At 43.8% G+C, this 21272-nt stretch overlaps 1 protein-coding gene across 15 annotated transcripts in view; it reads right to left on the reverse strand.

Annotated features, from left to right (window-relative positions):
- Nucleotides 1-21272, reverse strand: part of CHL1 (cell adhesion molecule L1 like) — a 365024-nt gene that overhangs the window by 268688 nt on the left and 75064 nt on the right. The gene's annotated exons all lie outside the window — the stretch shown is intronic.

Genomic DNA, 21272 nt, shown 5'->3' on the forward strand with positions numbered 1-21272 from the left:
TCCGGGTTAGGGACACTCTAGGCGACGAACAACAAGAATAAAAACTGTTCTCACCGGTGGGACCGAGAGAAGGTCTTGCGAGGCTGATCTCATCAGGCGGCATAATCGGTGATTCTGGAGGCGTTCCTTCAGATATACTGGGCCGAAACCATATAGGGTTTTAAAGGTCAACACCAACACCTTGAATTGGGCCCGGTAGACAACTGGTAACCAGTGAAGATCTAATAACACTGGGGTGATATGATCCCAGCGACGGCTATGCGTAATCAAGCATGCTGCAGCATTCTGTACCAGCTGTAATTTCCGGACTGTTTTCAAGGGTAACCCCACGTAGAGCGCATTGCAGTAGTCTAAGCAAGAGGAGACCAGGGTATGTATCACCTGAGGGAGCAGATGAATAGGAAGGTAGGGTCGCAATCTCCGTATCAGATGTAATTGATACCAGGCTGCCCGGCTCACTGCTGTAATCTGAGCCTCCATGGACAGCTGGGAGTCAAGTATGACCCCAAGACTGCGGACCTGGTCCTTCAGGGGCAAACTTACTCCATCAAGCATCAGGTCAGTAATTCCTAGTTTCCTTTTATCTCCCACAAGTAGTACCTCAGTCTTGTCGGGGTTCAGCTTCAGCCTATTCTCTCCCATCCATCCACTTACGGATTTCAGGCACTTGGACATGGTGTTCACAGCCAACTCCAGTGAGGACTTAAAGGAGAGATAGAGCTGAGTGTCATCGGCGTACTGATGGCACTGCAACCCAAAACTCCTGATGATTGCTCCCAGCGGTTTCACATAGATGTTGAATAGCATGGGAGAGAGGATAGAACCCTGTGGCACCCCACAATGAAGAGGCCAAGGGTCTGAAACCTCATCTCCCAATGCCACCCGTTGCTGCCTATCCGAGAGATAGGAACGGAACCAGACAGTGCCTCCTATTCCTAATCCCTCTAGGCGGTTTAAGAGGATACCGTGGTCAACGGTATCGAAAGCCGTTGAGAGGTCCAGGAGGACAAGGAAGGTGTATTCACCCCTATCCAATGCCCTCCGCATATCATCTACCAGAGCGACCAAGGCTGTTTCTGTTCCATGACCAGTCCTAAAACCCGATTGGTATGGATCTAAATAATCTGTTTCCTCCAAGTGTGTCTGTAATTGCGCAGCCACCACCGTCTCAATCACCTTGCCCAAGAATGGTAAATTAGAGACTGGGCGAAAGTTGTTTAACTCTTGGGGATCCAAGGACGGTTTTTTTAAGATGGGCTTTATTACCGCTTCCTTGAGGGCTGATGGCATTGCACCCTCTTGCAAGGATGCATTCACCACCGCCTTGATCCCTTCGACCAGTCTCTCTTTACAGCTCATGATGAGCCATGAAGGGCAAGGATCAACCAGACAGGTGGTTGGCTTCACAGTACAGAGCACCTTGTCCACTTCCTCAGAGAGAAGAGGCTGAAACCAATCCCAACAGACCGGAATGCAACTGGCCGACTCTGGCCCACTTCCTGTCTCCACGGTGAGCGGAAGCGTGCTCTTCAGACGCTCGATTTTGTCGGCAAAGTGTTTAGCAAAAGTATCACAGGAGATTTTAGAATGTTCCATGGGTTCCTGAGCAACTGGACCGACCAGGCTTCGGACCACTTGGAACAATCTCCTGGGACAGCACTCTGCCGACGCAATAGAGGCAGCAAAGAAATTTCTCTTTGCTGCCTTTGTTGCCACCTGGTAGGCAGCTATTGCTGCTCTAACCCGTGATCGATCGCCTTCAGTGCAGGATTTCCGCCACCGGCGCTCAAGTCGCCTCGCCTCCTGTCTCAGACCCCGCAACCGTGGTGTGTACCAAGGTGCTGTCTGAGTTCTGTTCAGGGGGAGAGGACGTTTCGGAGCCACCCGGTCCACTGCCCTGGCGATCTCCTTATTCCACTCCATCACCAGGGATTCGACCGGGCGACCTTCAGTCAGCTCCATATCCCCCAGCGCATTCAGGAATCCTTTGGGCTCCATCAGGCGTCTGGGGCGGACCATTCTAATAGGTCCTTGTCCCCTGCGGAGGGAGTGTGGCATCGAGAAATCTATATTCACCAGATAGTGATCTGACCATGACACGGGGTTAGAAGAATTTACCCCCATTTTCAGAGCACTGTCCTCCCCTCCCGAGACAAACACAAGGTCGAGAGCATGACCGGCTACATGGGTAGGCCCTATATTACTAAGGTGCAGATCCCAGGAAGTCATGGTTTCCATGAAGTCCCGAGGGGCTCCTGTGAGGACAGCCTCGGCATGTACATTGAAATCCCCCATCACCACTAGATTGGGGGAGAGCAACCGCAGAGCTGAGACCACCTCAAGCACCTCAGTCAGGGATTCTGCTGTGCAGTGGGGTGGGCGGTACACAAGCAGAATCCCTAAACTGCCCTTTGGGCCCAACCTCCAGTACATGCAATCAACAAACTTGGTCTCGTGGAGAGGGGGTCTGGCGAAACACAAAGATTCCCGGTAGATAACTGCCACTCCCCCTCCCCGCCTACCAATCCGCGGCTGCTGTGCATATCGGAAACCGGCTGGACACATGGCCTCAAGTATAGGAGCTGAGGCCTCATCCAGCCATGTCTCCGTAATACATACCAGGTCTGCGTCCTCATCCAGGATCATATCCTGGATGAGTGATGTTTTCTGTACCACAGACCTGGCGTTACACAGCAGCAACCGAAGATTGGATGGAGTTCTGCTTCCCCCAGGTATCTTCTGGTGGTAAACAGGCCCGGAACAAGGGATGGATATTAAGCATCTATCCCTAGTTCCCCGATGCCGGCTTGGCCTGCTACCCATGCCCCTACAGAATCTGCTGCCTAGCCTTTCAATATTGTGGCCCCCCACCCTCCCCACACTAACCCCCTCCGATCTACACATAGCTCCCTCCGCCGATACGCCGACAGGCAGGCCTTCTCCCTAGGTGACAGTAAATAAAAATAAAATAAAAGTAATAAAATAAAATGAAAATAAAAATAGAAATGAAAATAAAATGAAATTAAAATTAAAATTAAAGATGGTAATCCAGCAGCAGCAGCAGCAGCAGCAGCAGCAGCAGCAGCAGCAGGCTCGCCTTCCCTGGGCAGCGATGTTCTTCTCTTCCTGCAGGCCCTGGGTCTCCCAGGCCACCTCAGCCAGCTGGCTTATGTATCCCTCCAGAGAGGGACAGGTGATGGGAATCAGTCACAGCTGGCTGGGTACCTGGGGCCTGGTCCTGCAGATGTACGTCTGCCAGGCAGAAGTCCACAGGGAAGGATGGTGGAGATGGTGATCCAGCAGCAGCAGCAGCAGCAGCAGGCTCGCCTTCCCTGGGCAGCGGTGTTCTTCTGTTCCTGCAGGTACTTGGTAACACTCCCTCTGTCCCTCTCCCGACATAGGTCATCATACAGGGCGACCAAGGCTGTTTCTGTGCCAAAACCGGGCCTAAAACCGGATTGAAATGGATCTAGATAATCGGTTTCATCCAAGAGCACCTGGAGCTGGCTGGCAACCACCCGTTCTAAGACCTTGCCCAGGAATGGGACATTTGCTACCGGTCTATAGTTGTTCAAATTATCTGGGTCCAGGGAAGGTTTCTTCAGGAGTGGTCTCACTACCGACTCTTTTAAGCGACTAGGGACCACTCCCTCTCTCAAGGAGGCATTTATCACTTCCCTGGCCCAGCCGGCTATTCCAACCCTGCCAGCTTTCACTAGCCAAGAGGGGCAAGGATCCAGTACAGAAGTGGTTGCACGCACCAGTCCAAGCACCTTGTCAACGTCCTCGAACTGTACCAACTGAAACTCATCCAATAAATGAGGACAAGACCGTGCTCCGGATACCTCATTAGGTTCAGCTGCCATAATACTGGAGTCTAAGTCCCGGCGGATGCATGAGATTTTATCTTGGAAGTGCCCAGCGAACTCGTTACAGCGGGTTTCCGATGGTTCTATAATGTCCTGAGGACTAGAGTGTAAAAGCCCCCGGACAATTTTAAAGAGCTCCGCTGGACGGTTGAGAGATGTTTTAATAGTGGCAGTGAAGTATCGCTTTTTCGCTGCCCTCACCGCTTCTGTATACAACTTAGTAGAGGCACTTACCAAGGCATAATTGCATCCGTCAGGAGTACGCCTCCATCTGCACTCAAGCCTTCTCCTCTCTTGCTTCATCGCTCTCAGCTCCGGGGTATACCACAGGGCTGCATGAGCTCTGCATGGGATAGGGCACGCAGGAGCGATCGTGTCCACGGCCCGGGTCATTTCCGAGTTCCACAGTTCGACCAGGGCTTCGACAGGAGCGCCTGTCTTATCAGCCGGAAAATCCCCCAGAGCCCTTTGGAAACCCTAAGGATCCATTAGTCTCCGAGGTCGGACCAACTTAATAGGTCCTCCACCCTTGCGGAGGGAAAGGTAGCTGTAAGCCTAAACTTCAGCAAGCGGTGATCTGTCCATGACAATGGGGTCGATAAAAAACTCCCCACCTCCAGATCACCATCTCCATGTCCAGTGGCAAAGATCAAATCAAGAGTATGCCCCGACACATGCGTTGGGCCAGTAACAAATTGAGACAGCCCCATGGTTGCCATGGAGGCCATGAAGTCCTGAGCCGCCTGTGATGTTCCTGTATTAATGTATATATGGTAAGTGCTGTTTGTATAGAAGATACATGGTAAGTGGAATGAAAGAGGAGGGGGAAGTAAATGAGCAGTAGAATGCTGGATGATTGGCTGAGTGTTTGAATGGCTGGGAGTATAAATGGAAGAATGACAGTTGAATCTGGGTGGAGAATCTGTGGTGAATCTGGGTGGATGTTGCTGGGTTGTTTGAGAACCCAGATAAAGCAGCCTCGGCATGAATGTTGAAGTCTCCCAGTACCAATAGTCTGGGAGACCTCAACAATACCTCTGAGACTACCTCTGTCAGCTTAGTTAGGGAAGCCGTTGGGCAGCAGGGTGGACGGTACACCAACAAAATTCCCAGTCTGTCTCCTTGACCCAGCACAAGGTGGAGGCATTCCAAACCAGTCGTCACCTGGACAGGGTGCCTGATGGGCGAGAGAGAACTCCTATAGGCCACAGCCACCCCACCTCCCTGACCCTCGGATCTACCAAAGTGCTGAACCATATACCCACGTGGGCAAATCCCACCACCACCCCTGCAATGTGAATCCCAGCACTAGGCAAATGTGTTTCTATTTTCCCAGGTTTTTAAATCCTGTTAAACTCTTTTGAGCTGCTGTAACTTTCTATTATGGGGAAAACAATTGGTTCCCCATTGGAAAGGGGGTGAGACAGCGGTGTATTTTATCACCCTATCGGTTTAATCTATACACAGAACATATCATACGGAAAGCAGGATTGGACCAATATGAAGGAGGTGTGAACATTGGAGGGAGAAATATCAATAATTTAAGATATGCAGACGATACCATACTCTTAGCAGAAACCAGTAATGATTTGAAACGAATGCAGATGAAAGTTAGAGGAAAGCACAAAAGCAGGACTACAGCTGAACATCAAGAAGACTGAAGTAATGACAATAGAAGATTTATGTAACTTTAAAGTTGACAATGAGGATATTGAACTTGGAAGGATTATCAATACCTTGGCACGGTCATTAACCAAAATGGAGAGAACAGTCAAGAAATCAGAAGAAGGCTAGGACTGGGGAGGGCAGCTATGAGAGAACTAGAAAAGGTCCTTAAGTGAGAAGATGCATCACTGAACACTAAAGTCATGATAATTCAGATCATGGTATTCCCAATCTCTATGTATGGATGTGAAAGTTGGACAGTGAAAAAAGCAGATAAGAGAAAAAGCAACTCAACTGAAATGTGGTGTTGGAGGAGAGCTTTGAGGATACCATGGACTGCAAAAAAGACAAATATTTGGGTGTTAGGACAAATTAAAGCAGAACTATCACTAGAAGCTAAAATGATGAAACTGAGGTTATCATACTTTGGACACATAATGAGAAGACATGAGTCACTAGAAAAGACAATAATGCTGGGAAAAACAGAAGGAAGTAGAAAAAGAGGAAGACCAAACAAAAGATGGATTGATTCCATAAAGGAAGCCACAGACCTGAACTTACAAGATCTGAACACGGTGGTTCATGACAGATGCTATTCGAGGCTGCTGATTCATAGGGTCCTCATGTCGAAATTGACTTGAAGGCACATAACAATTTTCTATTGTTACCGAAAGGTTGGTTTGTTTGTTGTCCTGATCTGCTGTCCTTTTATTTTTTATTTTTCTATTTAGTCCTTGCCATTTACGCTCTTAAGAGTAGCTTACAAAAATCAGTCCTAAGATGGTCCCTGGCCTCAGGCTCACAATCTAAAAGAGACATAACATGCAAGGGAAAGGGATAGGAAAGGAGAGGAAAACAAGGCGGCCCTGGATTCCCCTTGGGAGGAAGGGCGGGATATAAATTTAATCATAAAAAAATAAAATAAAGTCAAATACAAGTACTTTTAATTTACAGTTCTTATAACGCAGCTACCTTGTTCTGCCTATGCAGATTCTGGCTGTCTAGAAGAGCAGCAGCTCCTCACTGATATCAGTGGTGCTTTTGACTATCTTGCCCTTGATAAAGAGCATTCCCTTTCCCCAGACGCACTCCTCCTCTCAAATCAGATCCAGGAGCAGAGCAGGCATCTAGGCCAGGAGGACAGGGCAGCCCCTGGCACACAGTTCTTCCCTCAAAAGCTGACTCGATGGAAGTTAGAATCCTCAAAGGACGGGGGCTTGATAGAGTCCCCCCCTTGCCGATATTAGCACTTTTATTATTGCTATTGTTTTAAAATATTGTGTTGGTCCCAACTTGTACTCAGGAGGTATTCTGCTCATACAAGAGGATAAGGATGAAACAGCTTTTTTCTTTTTACTGATTCCTGCTTCCCCCTGCAGATCCCTGTGCTTCTTGAAAAGCTGCCCCAGAGAATGCAAGGGATCTGCTACAACAGCATGAGAGATGGTGCTGGGAGCTACAGGCAAAGGGGGAATAGGCACAAATTGCCATTTGGACCCTCCACTGGATCTGGGTCCTCTTAGCGAATGGAAGGAGCTGTTCCTTTTCCAAAGGGGCAAATCTATATGCAACCCACTGCACTTTTTTTCTGCAAGCTTTTTGCCTGGGGAATGCTGACTTGGCATGGAAGGTGTGAGGTGTAAATTGTAGTGATATATAATAAATAAATAAATATCCATCCAGATCGTGAATTAAAATGTTGCAATCATGTTGGAAGCTTTCCAACCATATCCTCATTATGATATGAATATTTCTGCTGCAAGCTGAAACGTCAACTCTAGGCAAACAGATTATTAGTGTCAAAAAGTTCTGGTCACTCTATACTGGCAAAGAAAAAGCAAAATGGTTTATATGCATATTTAACATCTATTTTTTTTAAAAAAAAATCTGATTAGGGTACCACAATTGAAAAATGTTTTCCTGGAATGAATGGTAAAATCAAACATGTCTTCAGCCATGGATTAAGAAGTTATGTTTTTACCCATCAACTTGGCCTGACAAGTACTACAGCAGGATGGCAATAAAAATCAATTACTCAAGTGATATTTATGGCTACTGAATAATGCATCTATTATTATTCATTCTCATTCCCACGCAGTCACAAAGAATATAGAGAGTCTGAGAGACAGCTATTAAAATACATTTACTGCGCAAGAAACCAAAATGGTAGAAACAGAAATGTTTGCTGTCTTGGATTATTTAGAAGGGGAAAGTGCTCCTAAATAGTGTGTTATTTGAAAAACTGTTATCTCCCCCCTTGATATTTTGTTTAACTAGATAAATAGAGCACAAGGATCTGTTTTCATCCGATTCAGTTCTTATTGTAAGCTCTTCAAGCTCCATTTCAGTTCAGGTTTACTGAGCTATAAAAAAATGCCTACCTGTCACCACAAAAATAATAAAAATGCAACCAACAAATTTCTGCCTAATTAAACCATGAAAGATGCCAACTTGCTTTTTAATGAATCGGATGGAGGCATCAAACGAGGAGGAAAAAGGGTAAAGAAATACATACAAAAGCTGGCTTCTGTGGGTGTTGCATTCTCCCCCTTCTTCAATTTGCTAATTACTGTCTCAAACATACAGGCAAGTTCTGAGTAGGTCTGAGCTATAATGTTGCTGCAGAAGCATTCTATTCAGCAGAACCCTTGGGAAAGTCAGTTTCCTAAGGCTTCCAATTCCTTTCTCCCCCACAATGGGAAAGAACAAGAGACAAAATACAGCAAGGAAGGTTGGGGGCAGTGGAAGAACCCGGGAGCTCCCATGCTTGGTCCTTCTGACATTTTATAGAATAGATGGAGAAAATCCAAACATCAAAAATGCATTGAAAGACCAGGCCCATTCCGAATCAAGATGGGCAGGTTTCACTATGTCCACTTAAAGTACTGATGGTGCCAAATACTAAAATAAGGGAGTGTTTACATGCATTGGTCCCTCCTAGCCATTCAAAATTTTCCCCAAATTTCTTCTAAAGTTTTGACCCACTTCAGAATTGACTGATTGCTGTATTGTATTACTAACTGTCACTTCCCTTTCTTGTCATTGCCATTTCCCATGCAAATATCCCTAGTGGCAGGGTGACTAAGAGTACTGGTGACACATCCTCCATCCAGAACTTGTGATGTCACTGAACATTGTGATTACTGGCTCAGAATATGAATGTGAAGATGCTGTACAAACCAAAACATTATTGATATATAACTGGAAGAACCACCGAGCTAAACTTCAGAATAGGCTCAGAAATAAAATGATTTATTCTCAACTTGGGGATGGTAGTGTGGGTATATAATGGCCAAACTCCATTCCAAACTGAGCTGCAGGGGAAACTTGCCCATCACTATTTAAAACTTTTTAGCTCAACATCTGAAGAAAACAAAACAAAAAAGCATGATGTGTGTGCTGTAATATCTCTTTAAGGTCTTGGAATTGTCAGTTAAGGGCAGTTGGTGTGCAGTTGAAATGGGTGAAGCACAGCATAAGCAGATGTAAAGACTGTGCCCTATGGAATGGTGATTAAAGTATACTATTCTAATTGTTAAAGAATCAAGATGTGATTGCGGGCCCCCACTCTCTGGAACTCCCTCCCGTATGATCTCCGGCATGCCCCTTCCCTGAATGTATTCCGCCAGGCCTTGAAGACCTGGCTTTTCAGACAGGCCTTCGGGACTTCCGGGGAGGGTTAATCTCTATGACTAATTGCCTATTACTCTGAACTGTCATTGTTTTATAATTTTTATCGTTTGTATTGTATTATTATGATGTATTTTATTGTAACTGAGTTGTACGTCGCCTAGAGTGGCCACTGGCCAGATAGGCAACACATAAATTAAATTATTATTATTATTATTATTATTATTATTTATTGTGAAACATAACACATTATATGGTGTCAGAAGTCCAAAATGGACTCATTTCGGCCTCCACCTCCTCTGGTATTGCAAGGTAATCTGGCTGAGACATGGAAGCGATGGGAGCAAACTTTTATTTTATATCTTTCTGCAGCTGGAGTTGATAATGTTGCTAAGAATCGACAAATTGCTATTTTATTACATTGTGTTGGAGAGGAAGCATTGGCAGTTTACAATATTTTTGATTTACCTGAAGAGGGGCCACAAGACATAGAGGAAGTTCTTGAACAATGTAGGATATATTGTACTCCTCGTAAAAATGTGATATTTGAACGCTATGCTTTTTGGAACCACTCTCAGAGATATCAAGAAACTAGTGAACAGTTTGTGACTGAACTTAAGCTTAAGGCTAGTAAGTGTGAGTTTGGTGCAACAGTTAATGATATGATACGAGATAAGATTGTGTTCAGCGTTAAAGATGAAAAATTGAAGAAAAGATTGATTGCGGAACCTGAGCTTACTTTGGAGAAAGCGATTGAAATATGTCGTTTAGAGGAAATAACAAGAGTTCAACTACAAGCTATGTCAACTCCCTCAAGAGATGGTCAAGAGCTACATACAGTATCTGTGATTGATAAAACCCATGGGAAAAGTCCAGTACAGGCTTTTGGATCTGATAAGTTTCAATCTAAAGATAAATATGAGCAGATTAAATATAGTAGATGCTCCTGTTGTGGTACTGTGCATCCACCTCGAAATTGTCCAGCATTCGGAAAAACCTGTTATAAATGTCATATGAAAAATCATTTTGCTAGAGTATACAAAGTCAATTTAGTCAGTGCCAAAAAAGGGCAACAGAATTATTCGATGCATGAGCTAGATTTAAACAGTTTGTTTGTAGGAGAATTAACTCATGAAGCTGGTAAAGATTTGGTGAATGGATGGTATGTTGATATAGTTCTGCAAGGACTCTTAGTAAGGTTTAAGTTGGATACAGGAGCTGAAGCAAATGTTTTGCCTCTACAAATATTTCATGAGTTACCAGACAAAAAGGTGTTGTTTAAAACTGATGTTTGTCTTGTGTCTTATGGTGGGGCTCGTATAAAGCCTGTGGGAGCTATTGTTCTTGATTGTCATACTTCCAGAGGGGCAGCAAAGCTGATGTTTTATGTAACAGATGGATCCTCTCTTCCATTGCTTGGGCGAGCAGCCTGTGAGACTCTGGATTTAGTTTGTCGAATTGATAATGTGACTACAGTTCAATCATTAACAAAAGAACAGCTACTTGAGAAATATTCTGATGTGTTTGATGGGCTTGGTGAATTTGAAGGTATCCACCATATACATATTGATCCTACTGTGGCTCCTGTTATTCATGGATGTAGAAAAATTCCTTTTGCCATATTGAATAAACTGAAAGAGACTTAGGACAAATGAGAAATGCTGGAGTGATATCCAGGGTGATAGGTCCTACGGAGTGGGTCAGCAGTCTTGTTATTACAGAGAAGAAGAATGGAAAGTTACGGATATGTCTTGATCCTCGGGATTTGCATAAAGCAGTTCGTCGACAACATCATACAATTCCTACAACAGAAGATGTTTTGAGCCGTCTAGCAGGAATGAAGTTTTTTACTATTTTATATGAAAAGGATGGTTATTGGCAAGTCAAGCTAGATGCACATTCTTCACGGTTATGTACATTTAATACACCTTGGGGACGATATTGTTTTAATCATTTGCCATTTAATAATAATAATAATAATTTAATTTATGTGTCGCCTATCTGGCCTATGGCCACTCTAGGCGACGTACATCTCGGTTACAATAAAATACATCATAATAATACAGTACAAACGATAAAAACTATAAACAATGACAGTTCAGGGTAATGGGCAATTTGTCATAGAGATTAACCCTCCCCGGAAGTCACGAAGGCCTGTCTGAAAAGCCAGGTCTTCAAGGCCTGGCGGAATACATTCAGGGATGGGGCCTGCCAAAGGTCATACGGGAGGGAGTTCCAGAGAGTGGGGGCCGCCACTGAGAATGCCCTCTCTCTAGTCCCCACCAACCTAGCTGTTTCAGTTGGCGGGACTGAGAGAAGGCCCTGTGTGGCTGATCTTGTCGGGCGGCATAATTGGTGGCGTTGGAGGCGCTCCATCAGATAAACTGGGCCGAGACCGTGTAGGGATTTAAAGGTTAATACCAACACCTTGAATTGGGCCCAGAAAACAACTGGAAGCCAGTGCAGGTCAAATAGCACTGGGGTGATATGCTCCCGGCGGCGACAGTTTGTAAGTAGTCGAGCCGCCGCATTTTGTATAAGTTGTAATTTCTGGACCGTTTTCAAAGGTAGCCCCACGTAGAGCGCATTACAGTAATCCAAACGAGAGGTGACCAGGGCATGTACCACCAATGGGAGCTGATGAACAGGAAGGTATGGTTGCAGTCTACGTATGAGGTGTAATTGATACCAAGCTGCCCGACTCACTGCCGAAATCTGAGCCTCCATGGACAGCCTGGAATCAAGAACAACCCCAAGGCTGCGGACCTGGTCCTTTAGGGGCAGTCTCACCCCATCGAACATCAAGTCAATATCTCCCAACCTTCCTCTGTCCCCCATGAGTAGCACCTCGGTCTTATCGGGATTCAGCTTCTACCTGTTCCTTCCCATCCATCCACTCACGGATTCCAGGCACTTGGACATGGTCTCCACAGCCAACTCTGGTGAGGATTTAAATGAGAGATAGAGCTGAGTGTCATCCGCATATTGGTGACACTGCAGCCCAAAACTCCTAATGATTGTCCCCAGCGGCTTCATATAGATATTAAATAGCATGGGAGAGAGGATAGAGCCCTGTGGCACACCACAATTGAGAGGCCAAGGGTCTGAAACCTCTTCCCCCAATGCTACCTGTTGATGCCTATCGGAGAGAAAGGAACGGAACCACTGCAGTACAGTGCCTCCTATTCCCAATCCCTCCAGGCGATGTAAAAGGATACTGTGGTCAACAGTATCAAAAGCCGCTGAGAGATCGAGGAGGACAAGAAAGGTGAATTCTCCCCTATCTAATGCCCTCCTCATATCATCCACCAGAGCGACCAAGGCTGTTTCAGTTCCATGTCCAGTCCTGAAACCCGATTGGTATGGATCCAAATAATCCGTTTCATCCAAGTGTGTCGACAGCTGATTAGCCACCACTCGCTCAATGACCTTGCCCAAGAATGGTAAATTTGAAATTGGGCGAAAGTTGTTCAGAACTTGGGGATCCAAGGAGGGCTTCTTTAAGATGGGCTTTACAACTGCCTCCTTGAGAGCTAATGGCATTATACCCTCCTCCAGGGATGCATTAACCACCGCCTTAATCCCCTCGCCCAATTTCTCTTTGCAGCTCACAAGGAGCCACAACGGGCAAGGATCATTTAGACATGTGGTAGGCTTCACAGTTGAGAGCACCTTGTCCACATCCTCAGAAGGGAGAGGCCGAAACCGATCCCATTCGACCGGCTTGCAACTGGCCAACTCTGGTTCATTCACTGTATCCACGGCGTACGGGATCAAGTTCCGTAAGTGTTCGATTTTGTCAGCAAAGTGCTTTGCTAATTTGTCACAGGAGGCTTTTGACTGTTCCAAGGGTTCCTGAGCAACTGGACTGACCAGGCTTTGGACCACTTGGAACAACCTCCTGGGACAGCACTCTGCAGACGCAATGGAGGCAGCAAAGAACCTCTTCTTTTCTGCCTTCACTGCCACTTGATAGGCAGCTACTGCTGCTGTAACCTGTGTCCGGACATCTTCGGAACGTGATTTCCGCCACCGGCGTTCTAGTCGTCTCACCTCCTGTCTCAGATTACGCAACCGTGGTGTATACCATGGTGCTAACTGAGTTCTGTTCAGGGGGAGAGGACGTTTCGGAGCCACCCGGTCCAATGCCCTGGTGATTCCCTCATTCCACTCTATCAACAGGGCATCGACCGGGCAGCCTTCAGCAGGTTCCAATTCCCCAAGCGCAGTCAGGAATCCTTCTGGATCCATCAGGCGCCTGGGGCGGACCATTCTAATAGGTCCTTTTCCCCTGCGGAGGGTGTGTGGCATCGAGAAGTCTATATTTACCAGGTAGTGATCTGACCATGACACAGGGGTGGAAGAAACCACCCCCAACTTCAGAGCACTTCCCTCCCCTCCCAGGACAAACATAAGGTTGAGAGCATGACCAGCTACATGGGTGGGCCCAATATTACTAAGGCGCAGTTCCCAGGAAGCCATGGTTTCCAGGAAATCCCGAGGGGCTCCAATGAGAGTGGTCTCGGCATGCATGTTGAAGTCACCCAGCACTAATAATTCTGGGGACAACGCCCGTACAGCCGAGACCACCTCCAGCACCTCGGCCAGGGAATCTGCTGTGCAGTGGGGTGGGCGGTACACAAGCAGGATCCCCAAACTGCCCTTCGGGCCCAACCTCCAGTACATGCAGTCAACAAACTTATTCCTGTGAAGAGGAGGTCTGGCAAAAACTAAAGACTCTCGATAGATGACTGCCACTCCCACTCCCCGCCTTCCTACCCTCGGCTGCTGTGCGTAACGGAAACCCGGCGGGCACATGGCCTCAAGAATGGGAGCTGAGGCCTCATCCAGCCAAGTCTCCGTAATACATGCCAGGTCTGCCCGCTCATCCAAGATAATATCATGAATGTGTGATGTTTTTTGTACTACAGACCTGGCATTACATAACAGCAGTCGAAGGTCGGTAGGAATCCTGCATCCCCCAGTTATCGTCTGGTTCTGGACAGACCCAGAACATGGGATGGGTATTAAGCATCTATCCCTTGTTCCCCTAATCTGGCCTGGTCTGCCAGCAGTACCATTCCAGCACCTGCCACCCACTTTTTCTATAGTTTGGCCCCTCACCCTCCCTGTTCCATCCCTCCCTGGCTTGCACATGCCCCTATCCCAGTCCGCCGATCAGACAGGCCACCCACCCTACAACAATAATAAACCGGAGACCCGCCTCTATCACACTCTGGAACTGTAGATTAATTTAATTTAAATTAAAATTAAAATTAAAATCAGTACAATTTCCATCACATCCACACATCCACACATCCATACACACCCCACATTTCCATAATCAACAACATTTGGGCTTAAGTCTTCTAGTGAGGTATTTCAACAGAAAAATGAGGAAGTTTTTGGTCATATAAAAGGGGTTTATATGATAGCTGATGATATGATTATTGCGGCAGCAACCTCAGAGCAGCATGATCAGATTCTTTGTCAAGTTATGGATACAGCACGTACTAAAAACATCAAGTTTAATATGGATAAAATTCAATTTAAGGTTGACTCTGTAAAGTACATGGGTCAAATAGTTACTGCTCAAGGAGTATGTCCCGACCCTGATAAAGTGAAGGCTATTTCTGAGATGAAATGTCCGCAAGATAAGCAAGGTGTTCTTAGATTTTTAGGGTCTGTGCAGTATTTATCCAAATATATTCTGGGTGAGGCAGAACTGACAGCACCTTTGCGTAATTTATTAAGAAAAGATATTTTATTTAAGTGGATGCCTGAACATAAAAAAGCTTTTGAGTTGCTTAAAATGCAACTATGTCAAGCACCTGTACTGCAATATTTTGATATTACCAAACCAGTTACTGTGCAAGCAGATGCATCAAAAGATGGTCTTGGAACATGTTTGCTTCAAGGAAATAAACCTGTGTGTTATGCGTCAAGGTCACTTAGTTCAGCAGAGCAAAATTATGCTCAAACAGAGAAAGAGCTACTTGCGGTATTATATGCAATGAGAAAGTTTCATCAGTATGTATTTGGTAAAGTTGTTTTAGTTCAGACTGATCATAAGCCTTTAGAAATAATTTTTAAAAAGTTAATTGGTAGTGCTCCTGCTCGTTTGCAGCGCATGTTATTACAGCTTCAGCGGTATGATCTTAATGTGATATATATCCCAGGTAAGCATATGTATATTGCTGATACATTATCTAGGGCTCCTGCGGATGTATTTACAGATGTTGAGGATTCTATTGTGGGAGAGAGGGTAGTACATGGATTGGGCACACTTGTCATTCATCCAAAGGGGGTGGCTATTATACAAGAAGCTACAAAGCATGACTCCCAACTTCAAGAAGTGGCAGTGTTTATAAAAAATGGATGGCCTCAGTATTTGAAGGATGTTCCCAGTGCTGCAAAGTCTTTTTGGCATATTAAAGACTCTTTGCGCTATCATAATGACATTATTTACTTGGGAAACAAAGTAGTTATCCCTGCTTCCCAGAGGCAAGGTGTTCTTTCACAGCTTCATGTGTCTCACCAAGGTATTCACAGAACTAGAGCTAGGGCAGCATCTGTGATGTATTGGCCTGGCATGTGCAAAGATATTGAAAAGGAGATTGGAAATTGTCTGGTGTGTGCTCGTTATGCTCCATATAATCAAAAAGAGCCACTTAAGCCACATGAAATTCCTACGTTACCATGGCAGAAAGTGGGTGTGGATATTTTTGAATATAAATCTTCTCCTTTCCTTCTTGTAGTAGATTATTTTTCAAAGTATCCAGAAGTATTAAGTTTATCTGACAAGACGGCCAAGAATGTGATTGTTAAACTGAAAACTATTTTTGCTCGTCATGGAATTCCGAGCATGGTTGTGAGTGATAACATGCCTTTTTCTAGTAGAGAGTTTCAGCAGTTTGCTTATGAGTGGGGATTTGAACAGTGTTTTAGCAGTCCGGGATATCCACAGTCTAATGGAATGGTGGAAAGAGCTATTCAGTCAATTAAACAACTTATTAGGAAAACAGAGGATTCAGGTGTAGATACACATTTGGCATTACTGGAATATCGTAATACCCCAGTTACAGGAATGTTATATTCGCCTGCTCAAATGTTAATGGGCAGAACGCTTAGGAGTACGCTTCCAATAACGGATGCTTTATTGTATCCTAAAATACCCACTGGTGTGCACAGAGATCTGCAAGAAATACAAAATAAGCAAAAATATTTTTATGATCGTACAGCGAAACCACTAAAGGATTTATACAAAGGTGATTCAGTATTTATTCAGTCTAATGAAAGCTGGCTTCCTGCTACGGTTATGGAAAAGTGTACACAGCCACGCTCATATCAAGTAGTAGTACCAAATAGTCAGCAGTATCGTCGCAATAGGCGCCATTTGAGGTTTCAACAACAACCATCTGACACTTATAATAAGATAGATGATGTAAGGCAAAATGAGTCTGGAGGGCAAATAGATCAGTTCTGTGATAATGATACTGTTGCTGTAAATGATGATATAATAAATAAAGAAGTCAGTGTGTCTCATTTTGAAAATAAACCTGATGTATATGTAACATCTAGAGGTAGGACTATTAGTCCTCCATTGAAATATAAAGATTATGTATGTTAATGTTATTGTGATTGTTACAGAAGAGATGCGCTGTAATATGTATTTGGTTTATTGTTGCTGTATTGGTTTATTTGTTTTATTGTTTTATTGTTACAGAACAGAGATGTGCTGTAATATCTCTTTAAGATCTTGGAATTGTCAGTTAAGGGCAGTTGGTGTGCAGTTGAAATGGGTGAAGCACAGCATAAGCAGATGTAAAGACTGTGCCCTATGGAATGGTGATTAAAGTATACTATTCTTATTGTTAAAGAATCAAGATGTGTTTATTGTGAAACATAACACATTATAATGTGGCTCTGAACATACACTATTCGATTGTTTTTAAAGCTATTTTCTAGTTTCCATGCAGTAACCCATAAGTAACCTGAGGATTCCTACTCAAACAAAACATCTGAGGAATTTTGATGGAAGCCACAGTCTAATGAAATTATCTAGGGTTTTTTTGCATATTTCTAAATTATCACTGCATTAACATCCCAGGTGAAATATCTGAAGAATGTTCAGAGAAGCCAACTGAATCCTATTCAGAGCAGACCCATTGAAACCAAACAATTCTACTCTGAGAATGACTGAGTTGGATACAACCCAAAGAGAGGACAGTATTTTGTCAAGGTGGGTTTTGCACATGTTTGGAGCAGAGCAGAGCTGAATTGTCCATAACCTGACCTTCTTCCTGTGCTGTACATTCCTGCCATCAGCCCACTGCTATCTAAACTACCTCCCCATACCTACTAGTTCTCACAGTGCTGCTGTAGCAGTCATTTTTTGCCCTGCCACTGCATGTAGCACAGCAGGGATGGGAATACCTGTTATGTTACAGAGGAGTAGTGAATTACAAAATGTAGAAGGTCAAGGGATTAGGGTTTGCCCAATCTGGGAATGTTTATTCTTAGACAGAGCTCTATACAAAACCCTAATTGTTGCCTGTTGACAGTCCCAGAAATGTTCAAAGCACAATATTTAAGAAATTGAAATGCAAATTCTTTGAACTCAGTTTATCACTCTCCCAGGGCTTTCAGTGCACACACATGCATGCATATGCTTTGTGCCCTTCTGTTCTTCCATAGCCTTTGATCAGTTTGTATTGAAGTAGTCTTTTGTTTAATGCCTAGGGTTTTTTTATGACCATAGCATGAGCATGTCAACCCATAACACAGCAGAAAGAACATGAAAGAACATAAAAATCTGTGCCTTGGCCACATAAATAGCAACAGTTTAAAAAGGCAATGATTTACAGGGCTGTGTTTATGCTATTAGCCATGAGGACTAACAAAAGGGAAAGTATGGGAAAGGGAAAGGGAAGGTAAGCATTGAACATGATCTGAAAATGTTGGCTGTGGTAACCACTGATTTTCACTGCTCCCTTTACATTTTCAGTTTGTGCCTATTTAAGCTAGATCTACACCTCATATAAAATGGTGGGGTCTTTCTGAAAGAAGAACAGAATCCCTCACAAACACAAGAAAGGTGGCCATTAGAGATATGGTTGTCCCCCTTGCCTTGTTTATGATGGTCTTCATGGTCTTGAGTATGCATTCTTAATTCTGCAGTTATTTATATGGCAGCTGCTTCTCATGCTAAGGATGCTATGCTCACCTCTACATTTTGCCTTTGAATGCCCTAATCTTCTACCTTAACAATGCCACACTTAACAATGAACACTGACCTGTATCTCTACCTACATGTGGACACTCTAGTTAAGCAACCCCAGACAATATATATCTAGTAAATTAAAAGCAAGCACTGTAAACATTATAAATGTTGCTAATAAATACATCTATGTCAGACCATGATGCTGAAACATCACTTTCTGTCTTCTATCTCTTCCATCTTACTTCCTCTACTTTTTTTCCCCTTGCCACTCCCATCCTAAAATCCTCTAATAATCATCCTTTGGGACTGTAGTGACAGCCCATCTCTACCTAAATAAGAATATTGGTTCCATCATAACTTTCCTTTATCAACACAAAATGCTGATACCTGATACAAATGAAGAGTTTCAACTTATGATTGGCACTGTGCACAAGGAGAGAGGCTAATGAAACTGACAGAGTTCATTGCTCTTTCTCATCTTTGGTTTAAACTATTGGTCTGCTGTGAAAGGAATAGAAATGTGGAGTGTTCAGAATTACACAAACATTATAATTGGCCTAACAAGTCAACAGCTGCTACCACTAAATAAAGCACATTGACTTGGGAGTCTCATTTTGTTCAACGTAATATATTCCATTTTAAACACTTTCCTTTGTGATTCTGTTCTGCTGAAAGCAATGGGGCTTAAAGGTGTTTAGCATCAAGGTTAGAAGAACCAAGCTATATAAAAGTCTTCTTAATGGAAGCAGTTTGGATCCATCTCATTAGTCCTCAAAGATCACTGTGTGCTAGCCAAAATGGCAGACACCATACATGTAGCATACAATCTCCCTGGCTTAGCGGTAATGCCAAAATCATATCTGATTCAGTTCCAAAGGCTCTTTGGATATCAGTCCAAACAGGTGATGAATAGCTTATTTTAGCACTCTTCCTGCTGTCTGAAGAATCACTAATCACAATTCATTATAAATAAAACACCCCTGTATGTGGCATTGTTTTGTTCTGATTTCCAAAGCTGATCCAGTTTTAATCTGACATAAAACCATAAGGCAATTGTTGGGGAGCAGATGGGCTTTGGTTTGGTCTTTATTGTTTAGGATCCATCACGCACTTGGTTTTCATACCAGCTTTTCTTGGCTTGCTGCTCTTGCGTTAATCTGTTGAAATCATTTTGCCCACTCAGAAGATGACATTTCTTTTCATGCCCTGTCCCATTCTAGCATGGTAAACTGTCAAGAAGGCAGCTTTGCATAGAGCTATCAATTATTATTTTTGCCCATCATATTTCAACTGCTTAATTGTATTTCAGTAATCAATTCAGCCTCTGTTGAATAAAACCTAAAGAGTTTATGATTATATAATAGATGCAGAGAGAAACTCCGTCTGACACTACAATCCTGGTATTGAATATTCACACACAGTGCCAAAAAAAATGCAAACGCTGCACCAAGCCATACCCACACACACATACACAGACACACACATGCAAATTCCTTTCCAAGAAAACACAACTAAAATCCTCCAAGTATTTTATGCAAATCAATATGCAGATATGTTTATTTGTTCCTAATTATGCTCATTTTTGGAAGTATATTTAAAAACATAAGCCTTGGATGTTTGCTTTCAAACCCAACTGCATGGACATGGAATCTGTTTTAAATATAGCCAACGCATATAGCAGTATTCCTCAGGGGTCACTATCTGATCACCCATAGGCACCATGGCACCAGCGAAGGCCTTTAGTAGCCCTAAGGTAGCCCAGAATCTGAGCTTTTTGTTTTTTAAAAAGACCTCCTAGAAAGAAACTATAAAGCAACATGTGCAGGTACACTTTTAAGTGATTTATGTGAAATGAGCCAGCCTGGCTGCTCCTGCTTGTCAGTGTTAGAGCAAAGTTAGAGCTGTGACTGATAAGTGAGTTGTTTGGATACCAGGCAATAGGAATCCCTGGGATCCTAATGAGCAGCTGTTTTGCCCTTAGTGCACTTTTCCTGCCTCTGTCTTTTTTTCTACTCCTTGGAATCTCCACAGTTTGCCCTTCCTTTCTCCCTAGCACAGAGGATGCATCTTTACTGTGCTTGGTTTGCCTGAGGTCAGGCAGTGCCTAGAAATTATTTTCTCCAAATACGGTTACTCAGTAAGTGTGGGTGAATGTTAAATAATCCTCCTCCCCACAAAAGGTATATGTGAAAACTTTGCAAAGAGGGTTAGCATTTCTCCTGCTTTGCAGGAGCTAAAGAACCAGGCCTTCATTAACAATTCACTATATAGTTAACATACAGTACAATGGTACACATGTTTACTCAAATGTAAGTTTCTTTCTGTTTAGTGGGGCTTACTTCCAGATAAGTGCGTACAGGATAGTAGTGTAGGCTTTGGTTTAGGATAGTACTGGAGAAAAACTGGGTTCTTGTGCATTTAACAGAGGTATGGCGGGCAGAAATTCAACCAGTAAAGCTTTTTCGAGTCTGGAAATACAATTATGGAAAAAGCTTCACCATGACTATTCTCTAATTTTTCATAATGCTACACACCCATGGCAGCCATTTTGTGTTATGCCACATCTCAATGGTGTTATGCCATGCCCCCCATGACAGTCATATTGTGATTGATGCCCCCAGCATTCTCTCAAAATTTGAACTGTGCCCTCTGGTCCAAAAAGGTTAACAACCCCTCATATACCTGTTCTGAATGGCAACAGCTGTCTAGGTCACAGGCAGAGGTCTTTTAAGTCCTCTGCAACCTAAGGTCCTTTTAGACAAGAGATACCAGTACTGAATGTGGGACTACATATATGCAAAACATGTGGTCTACCACTGAACTATGGATCTTCTGAAAGGGTGCATTTATAACCTCTATTTCCTGTATTCAGGCTGTGATTGCAT

Source organism: Rhineura floridana, chromosome 3 (assembly GCF_030035675.1).
Source record: "Rhineura floridana isolate rRhiFlo1 chromosome 3, rRhiFlo1.hap2, whole genome shotgun sequence".
NCBI classification, from domain to species: domain Eukaryota; kingdom Metazoa; phylum Chordata; class Lepidosauria; order Squamata; family Rhineuridae; genus Rhineura; species Rhineura floridana.